Source organism: Mus caroli, unplaced genomic scaffold (genome assembly GCF_978045245.1).
Source record: "Mus caroli unplaced genomic scaffold, Mus_caroli_1 scaffold_11, whole genome shotgun sequence".
NCBI classification, from domain to species: Eukaryota; Metazoa; Chordata; class Mammalia; order Rodentia; family Muridae; genus Mus; species Mus caroli.
In genome coordinates this window covers 47018406-47027971 of record NW_028227266.1, presented here as the reverse complement: position 1 = coordinate 47027971, position 9566 = coordinate 47018406, and positions in this window count along the sequence as shown.

The following is a 9566-nucleotide window of genomic DNA, read 5'->3' as shown; positions in this document are numbered from 1 at the left end:
TGGGGGACACAGCATGCTGATACCAAAAGGAAATCCCTAAAGATCACTTGAAAAGCATGGCTTATGAACATGGACATGCAATAGCAGCTGGGGATGGGGAGGCCCCCTGAACTTTGTGCAATCTCATGCCTCTCTGACTTCCTTTAACAACCCTGTCTGATTTAATTCTCCAAGAACTCATTAAATCCTTCCTTGGTACACTGTTCCTCATTCCATGGATTCGACACCAGAGAAACAAGCTCCATAAATTGCTCCCGGCAGGTGGTGCCTTATGTTAGTTTTGAAAATAAACTCCTTCCAACTTCAAAGTCTTGGTGGCCACTCTGAGACAAGAAAGGTGCATCAGCCTTCACACCAACCATGATCTGCTCCCAGAATGGGTTGTTCCTGACGATCAGAACATTTCCAGTGGCTGCATCTTCATTTACTCTATCCACTCGCCTTAAGGAAGGCTGCCTGGCCTCAGAACCTTTTGCAAATAGACTGCTGCCTAGGGGCTACGCAGTGCATGCTGCCTAGGGGCTACGGCAGTGCATGCTGTCAGCTTCAGCTGCTTTGCCGCTTCTGATTCCCATTCCCTACGTTTGCCAGCCTCCTGCAGTGGATGCTTCACTGGGGTGTGTCTCTAACTTGGAAAAACCAATGGCAACTGAGACTAAATCTAAGGAGGATTCAGAAGCCTGGGCCACACCCCACCCAAAGCATTCCATTACTCTCTGTGCCAGACCTGTCTTATAGTACCCTGGATCCTGTAGCTGGAAGAGAGAAGAGAGAATACCTGGCTTACAGCCCCATAGATGTTATTGACTTTGTGACACCTGGGAGCATCACGCAGGCCTCAAGAGGCTCAAGTCCAGCTCCAGGAAGGTCATTTTTTTAAAGAAATAAATGTGTGTGTGTGTGTGTGTGTACAGACTGTAGCATTTGTATGTATAAGTATACAGACCTGCCATTTGTGAATGTATGTATGTATGTGTGTATGTATACAGACTTTCATTTCTACTGAGTCCTCTTCTGAACATTATCATAAATATTCACAAGTGATAACTAGCACTGAGGCATCGTAGGACAAAAATAAAAGAGAGATGCAGTATTCATTCCCAATGGAAAGACACTCCTCATGTGGAGGTTTAATGTGAGCCAGGACAAATAACAGCAGGACACAGCAATTAAGGATGCAGTCAGCCTGCTAGATTCGAATGCCAGCCTGGCCACTCCCCAGCTGTACTTCAGCAACTGCTTGACCTCTCTTTGTGACTTGATTTTCTCATCTACAAAATAAAAACAATAAGGCTATCAATCACCTCAGGACTGGAGAGGCGACTCGGTGGTTAGAGCACTCGAATAGCTTCGTGCATCTGCCGCCAGGGACAAAGCTGCCCCACCCTTCCTTCAAAGTCGTGATGGATTAAAAACCCTCTGAAACCTGAAGCTGAAATCAATCTCCCTCTCTTAAATTTGAGTCAGTTATTCTGTCACAATAATACAAAAGGAATACAGAGCTCACTTATCTTCAGCTTCCGTGTATGGTGTGGGGCTTCTCAAACGTTTTGATTTAAATTTTATGTCACATGTGTTTTAGTCATCTAAACCACGATACATAGAAATCACCAGTTCATTAACCTAAGATGAGAAATTAACTCGTCCTTAGGCAGGATTTTGAGCCCAGGTTTCCCTTTTAATTACAGTGTATCCTGAGACTAAAGGGCATGCTGTGGAATCCCTTTGCTATTACAGAAATTACCTAATGTGTAAATCAGAACTTCTGGGTGCTCGGTGACCAAAGCCAAACTCCAGAAACAAGCTGAGTACGAAGGCCGATGCAGCTGTAGAATCTGATATGTCACCCTGCACCCCTAACTTCAGCTTCCTGTGCTCTCATTGTCCACACTGATCCAAGGTAATTATCATTAATTAAGGGTTTTTTTTTCTTTTGGTTTGTTGATTGTTGTTGTTGTTGCTGCTGCTGCTATTGTTGTTGTTTAAATTAGTCTCCCTCTATAGTCTAGGTTAACTTCAAACTCACAATTTCCCAAATCCTGGGATTACAGCATGCACCAACATGACAGTCCATCAGGTAGGAATTACAAACCAGAAGCACAGTAATAACTGTTGTATTTACCTCTTACATATTAAGAACACCAAATGGGCATTTTGTTTCCCAGGGGTGTTTGAAACCCTTTGTAGCAATGGTGATGGCAAGTTTGTGTTTGTCTGTGCCTCCTTCACACCTCTCTCGCCCAGCTCCCATTAGGAAGCTTCCTCCATGCCCACATCCTCCTGTAACTTCTGTACACGTTTTTTTTTCCTCCAGCTGCTTTTCTTTGCCTGCAAGAAAACTCCACAAAAGATGAGATTTTATACCCATGACTATGGCTTTTTCTCCTCAAAGCTTCCAGGAACTCCTCCCACCCATATAATAAAGAAAGATTCCACACAGCAAACGAGAGCAAAGCAACCTTGCCTCCACACATGGCTGTCCCCAGCCTTCAGTCTCATGCCACCCATGCCTGCTATTTCCTAGGAAGCGTCAGGAGCTCTCAAGCTATTCCCAAATGCCTTTGTTCTCTCTTTTCCTCCTTACCATATTCTCCAGCTCAGTTCAGCTCAGCTCAGCTCTGACCTTCATCTCTCAAAGCCCAAATCAAATGAAGTGTCCAAAAACAGCTCTGAAGCCCCTGTGGTACCTTTTACCTGGTCCTGAACCGAAATTACTGGTGTATACCTCCGTGCTCCTCAGCGGGTTGCCAGTGCCTTTTGAAATGGTAGGATGTTTATCTGCATGTCCTGGCACACACTGGAGTTCAGCAATATAAAAGGAATGGCAGGGAGAAGAGAGGGAGGGAGGGAGGGAGGGAGGGAAGAGGATCACCAGATACACAGAGGCTGCCCTTCCAAATGAAATTGTGCTTCTAAGTCATCTGTTTCTTGTGCTTTTAAAGTAATGCCTTTGATCTCTTTTCAGTTCTGCAGCAATAACACTTACAAGGCCCTATTGCCCATATTGTCCAAGTGAGAAGCCTAAGACCCAGAGGCACACAAGGAAAGACCAGGGCCAGGGCTAGGCTCTAGGCATCAACTGAGGGTCTCATCATTCTGAGAGCCAAATTTATCTACCTCTCCCTCTCCTCCCTCTTCCTCTTCCTCTCCCTCCCTCCATCCCCTCCCCACTGTGGGCTGTGTGTGTGTGTGTGTGTATGCGTGCGCATGCGTGTGCACACAGAAACACATTTAGGGGGAACCACAATTCAAGAAGAGACTCTTCATGTTCTCTATTAAAAATAGTCCTACCAAAGCTAGCCAAGTTGTGGATTAGCGGTACCCGTCTGTCTTTTTTATCCTAAGCAGATATGCCAGTGTGGAAACACACCTCTGGGGTTATGATGGAAACATTGTTTACCTCTCCCGGCTTTTCTTAAAGCCTGCTGATAATAAGTGGGCAATTTCCACATTTACTGTGTCAGGTCTTTCTTGTCAACAAGCGTTTCTCTGTAAATGATTGCAAAGGAGTTCTGGCAAGGTCTTAAATAGCCCATGGTCATGGTCATGCTCTTGCTGAGAGTAAGCAATGTACCATGGCATCGGCTCCAGCTAGCCAGCCAGTCCTCTGAGGCCAGGCTGGTTTTCTCTCCTCCTCCCAACCCCACATAGCTTCCTCAGGACACCTCCCAACTTTGTATCTTTTTGACATAACCCACCAGTTCCAGTTAGTGCTACCCATGTGTGTGCGGGCATGGTGCCATTCACTGGGGCATGGGGAGCCTACCAGTTGCCATATCCTGCTCTGTTAGCCACTGCTGGTAGCTTCTCAGCCAGGGCCAGACCCTGAAGGTTAGTCACCTCCTCTATGCTGAGATTTTGACTGGTTCATCCTGGGCGGGCCACCACCGCCGCTGTGAGTGATGGCAGCAGCCACGCCATGTCCAGAAGACAACCACTGTACAGCACCCTCCCCGGCCCATGGCTTTACTCTCCTTCTGCCTCTTCTTCCCCAATGATCCATGGCCTATCCTGCGGAGAGGCTCAGGGTGGTGGCACAGATGCTCTTACTAGGTCGGGCTGGGCATTTGGTCTCGAGTTCTGAGCCCTGTTTGCCTCTCTCTGTTGACTGATGACTAGGCTTTACTATGGTCCTTTCCTAGGTAAATGTCATACTCCGTTCACTGGATCCCTCTCCCTCTCTGCCCTCCCTCTCTGCAGGAGTTACTTTACTATTTCTTGTGCTCAAGGCTTGAGTTTGGTATGACACTCAAGATATACACATTCAATAAATGGAGTTTTCCGGGATAAACAAGGCAACTGGCAGCATTTCTGATAGAGGCTGGACACAGCCACATTTTACATTTGCCCCAGCTATACTCCGCTTCCTGACCTTTCTTCTTACTTTGACTTTGCTCTTTGTGTGATTTGAATGCCCATCCCCGGAGAGAGTATCCATGCCAAACCTATTATTCTCCAGTGAACAATGTTAAGGAGGCGTCTAACCCGGAAGGCTCATTCCTCACAAATAGATCAGTGCTTTCCAGAAAAGGAGATGTGTGTGTACGGCCCATCTCAGCCTGTTACATCCTTTTACCCACCCAAACTTCTGCCACAGATTGACACAGGAGGATCGGTCTCTCCAGAACTGTCCCGTTGAAATGTCTCCTAGTGTACAGGAGACCTGAGGATTATGAGTATCACATAAGCCAGGCATCATAGAATAAGCCTCTATCCCCAGCACTCAGTAGACCAGGAGACAGAAGGACCTTGAGTTCAAGGTCTCCCTTGACTACTTAGATAACAAATTTGAGACGAGCCTAGGTTACAATGAGACCCTGTCTTTAAAGGAGAGGGGGGAAAAAAAAAGAACTAGCCCCTTGATTTTGGACTTCCCAATGACATGACCATGAGCCAAAGAAACTGTGTTTATTTTTAAGTCTCAGATATGCTGTTATAATAGTCCCGAGTGGGCTTGTTCTCCCACCTGCTCTGTAAGTTAGGCAAGGCATGTGTTTTTAGTCCATTGCATAAAGATCTAAGAACCACAGCAATGTCCTTGGACTTCACTGGGCTGGTTACTTAGCAGTGGAGTCCAGGATGGAACTCAGCCTCCAGGCTTCTGCATCAGCACCCACCCCTCTCTCCTCCTCACCTAGCATTCCCTGCGCCCCACATCCATGGAACAACTTGTGCATGAGTGATGACAGGTTCCACATCCCACCTGGCCCTGGCCGGCTCTCATTTTTCTCCTCTTTTATGAGCATCCCCCTTTGGTGAGTTGGCTTAGCCCAGACTTCTTCAAAATGCATATGGCTTCGCAGCCAACCCCCTTCCTTGACCCTGCACACCCGGTTTTCCTAATTAGCTTTCACTCGCCCTAGCATTTATTGAAGTCTGCTCTGTGAGAGTTCTGGAGTGCAGTCTATTTGTACACTAGAATTTTCCTCCGTGTTTATCTCATTTAAATTCCGGGCGGCCGTGAGAGTGGGGATCATAATGAATCACTCTGGGTATTTTTCCACTGAAAATTAATCCAGGGACTGCTAAGAGGCTGGGGCTTATGTGGAAATGCAGCTCCCTGGATTCAGGGATGCTTTGTGGTATGTTATGTGGCTGAGAGCCACAGGCGAGGTCTGTTGCAGCCATTCCATCTAGTCCTTTGTGCAAGAGCGGCTATCAAGCCCTCTGAAGAGCAGAGGAGCATAAGCCCTACCTCCACACAATGATAGGTCACTGCACAGGGCTCTTTACCCTGCAGAGCCAAGTTGCTGGGTGAGGTAGAAATCACCTTGCCCTTGGATAATCCTGAAAACTATGCTTTCTTAAAGGTTAAGCCAGAAGAGCCCAACTAGCCACACTGTTATCTGGGACCTGTGACCCTAGTCCCTCATTGGCTATATACCCTCTCTACAGGATCAGTTCACACAGTTGCAATCATGTGGCTCCCCAGAAGCCAGGTTATTTTTACCTAGACCATAGGATTCAAATGGTCCTGAGTCTGTTTAGCAAAGCTGCACAGAGCTCTTCCCCAAAGACGGACTCAACCAGAGGACAGTCACTTAAGCAGGACAGAGTATCATACAGTTATATAGAGGCCTTTGTAGGAAAGACTGGAGCGGGCCTGGGGATAGAAGATGGGCACCAGCCAGCATTTCTCATGCCAGAGCTTGAAATCTGAACCTAGCTGTCCATATCCTTAAAAGGGTACATTTGCTCTGGTTAGAAGATAAAAATACTTCAAATTCAAAAACATACTAACTTGACATTACTTTCTTAGGCATGTGGTGTGTGTGTCTCAATATACCCTCTTGACCAGGCCTAAAAATGTTATACATCTGGAGACACTGAGCTAGAGAGAGAGAGAGAGAGAGAGAGAGAGAGAGAGAGAGAGAGAGAGAGTCCTATAATCGTAGCTGAAAGTGATGGGGGGAGGGGACCCTATACCTACACACCTGTCACAGGGTCTTGCCTCTGCTGTCTCTCTCCTCAAACTTCCTCTCTTCTTGATTGCCTTTTTTTTTTAATTTTATGTGTATGGGTGTTTTGCCTGCATGTATGTATGTGCATCATGTGTGTGCAGTACCTAAAGAGACCAGAAGAGAGTGCCAGATTCTTTGGCACTAAAGTTATAAACAATTGTTATCTGCCATGTGGGTACTGGGAATTGATCCCAGGAGCTCTGGAAGAGCTTTAAATCATTGCGCTGTCTTTCATGCCCTCTCCCTTCTTTCTTTAGTTCCATTAAGCTCTTCACAACATGCACACATGTGTACACGTGTGGATACAGAAACACACACACCATGGATAAAATCATCTTGCAAAGACAGTTTTGACCTGTGAGGAGGAGGAAGAGGAGGAAGAGGAGGAGGAGGAGGAGGAGGAGGAGGAGGAGGAGGAGGAGGAGGAGGAGAAGGAGAAGGAGAAGGAGAAGGAGAAGGAGAAGGAGAAGGAGAAGGAGAAGGAGAAGGAGAAGGAGAAGGAGAAGGAGAAGGAGAAGGAGAAGGAGAAGGAGAAGGAGAAGGAGAAGGAGAAGGAGAAGGAGAAGAAAGAAGAAGAAGAAGAAGAAGAAGAAGAAGAAGAAGAAGAAGAAGAAGAAGAAGAAGAAGAAGCCAATTTTTTGTAGTCTAAGAGATATGAGATATCATCAGAACATGGATGTATAACAGGCTTGATCATACATAAGCTGACATTGGACTGTACAAAACAGCACAGTCAGCTGAAAGATCACAATTCCCATTCTTTGCCCAGGCCCAGGCCAGGCCAAGATAAAGTCATGACTAGCTTGGTATGGTTACTCACAACTATAATCCTAGCGCTTGGGAGACTGAGGCAGGAGGATCTTGAATGTAAGGGTAACCTGGGCTACTTAGCAAACAAAACTGTCTCAAAAAAAAGTCATTCCTAAACATCCCTATTATGAGGACCTTATGTGACAGACAAGTCTTCTTTTGGGGATCTCCATGGTAACACACTACTAGAGACCCAGATTCCAGTGACCTCCAAGCCCCCCTACTGTCCCATCTCACTTGTAGGCAGACTGGGTGGTGATGGAGAAACCCAGTCCACATACACCTCTTCTACCTCACCCTCAGCACCACAAGGGCCAACTCTCCACAGAGAAACTACGCAGGACCCGACTGTCCATGAAAGCCAGCACCCCTCTCACCCTCTCACCGCCCACCCCTCCTCTGTGGATCTGTTGTACAAATACAAGACTCGCCGCCAAGATGTGAGAACAGTAAATCTTTGCTCTTTCTTTAATTCATGTCCTCACCTCTGCAGACAGTGCTGAGAAAAGCAAACCCTGCGAAATCCCCGAGGAGCCCACAGTCTGGCAGCCTCTTCCTCCTCCCCTCTGATCATCCCGAGAAGACATGGGACGAGGTCTGTCTGGTTGATATGGGAGCACAGGTTCCTTCTTGCTCCTCCATGCCAGACCAAGGAAAATGGGAAGAAGAAAAGTATTTGTGGTCTTTATGCAGAGAGAAAACTCATTCAGCTGACTTGGGGAGGGATCCCAGAGTCTGGAGTATCATGGAGAGATCTGGGGAGTGCCTGCATTAAGTCTCAGGTTTTCCTATCCTTGAACACTTTGTGTTGGGGCACAAATGTTGATCAGCTGTCTTTACAGCCTTTTGCCTGGTGCCTTCTGTTCCACCAAGGACGTGGTTCTTAAGGTGCTGTGAAGCTATAAGCAAGCTGATTTCTTTGGATCTACCCAAGGTGATCAAGATGCAAGGTGATCCAAGGGATTTTGGAGGGCAGATAGCTCAAGAGGCAACAGAGGTTTGAGTTAATGTGACAAGGGCAATTCCACGTGGGCAGACCCCTTGTTCAGATCCCTGCACTGACAGGAGAAAACCAAAATCCAGGAAGACCTAGTCACTCTGGTCAGCACATTCCCATGGGGTTAGAAGCCCAGAGCTAACTCTGGCAGGAATATTATTTCCAAGTATCATGTGCAGATGTTCCCTAAGAGTGAGTTCAGAAGGCAAGCCCAGGGTAGTATTTCTTTTATGCTGGAGTCCTGCCCTGTTCCAGAGGAAGGATGTTAGTAAGGGACCTTTCTCTCCCTTTCCCTACCTACCCACCCATCCAATTCCTTTTTGGTCCTCTAGCTTAGTCCCTTCCTGTACCAAAAAAAGCCACAAGTCTTTCCAGAGTCCCATCAGTGTAAACCCCAAGCCAGTACCTGCCTACTCCAACTCCCCCTCTCCCAGCCTTGGAGTGTGTGGGCAAACCCATCCCCAGACCCCAGGAATGGGAGCTTTCACCTCTCTGCTTCCTTAGGGATTGCCAAATGATGGAAGGATATAAGATTCAGTTACAAGAGCCACTAACCACACTGGACTCTGATCCATGCAGAAGGAAGCAAAGAGAGTAGAGCCCAGTAGGCACAGTTAGCTGTGTCTTGCAAAGAGAGCAGTAGATCTGGGCTGTTGAGACAATAGAGGAAGCAGATGATGGGCAGCCATGAGTAATAAGGGGGTTTGGAAGTACATGGCACAGAGAGTAGAGGGGAGGAAAACAAGAGGAGCCGGGAGATGGGCCTTTCTGGCAGCTACTGCACCCATGTTTTGTTTTATTTCCACATTTCTTCCATTGCAGACAAGCTCAATGCCTCCAGAAAGAGAAGCCAGGGAAGGACCTACAAATGTCCCTGGGGAAGAGCAGAACTCCTCCATCGTTCCCAGCAACCATTCTAGAAAAGCAAAAGAGCCAAAGAAAATGTGGCAGGGGAGAGACATCTCACATGCCCTGGCATCCTTGAAATGACCAAACATGAACACGTAGATAGGAGGACTCATTCCTATCAAGGTGGGAGGAGCCACGTTCTTGAGAAGACTCAGAGGCTCCAAAGTTCTGCCTGGGAAGGATGCTAATCCCTTCAAGAGGGGTTGGGGGCACAGACTTCCTGATTTATTCATCAGGAAGCCCTTTGTGCTCCTTCAGCAATTACTACTTCCCCTTTCGCCCTCATCCCTGACTCATCACTAATAATTCATTGCAAATAAGTCTCAATGCTCCAAAAAGAAAGTTGGCTTTTCTACCTCCAAATTCCCTACAGAGCTTAACCCATCTGG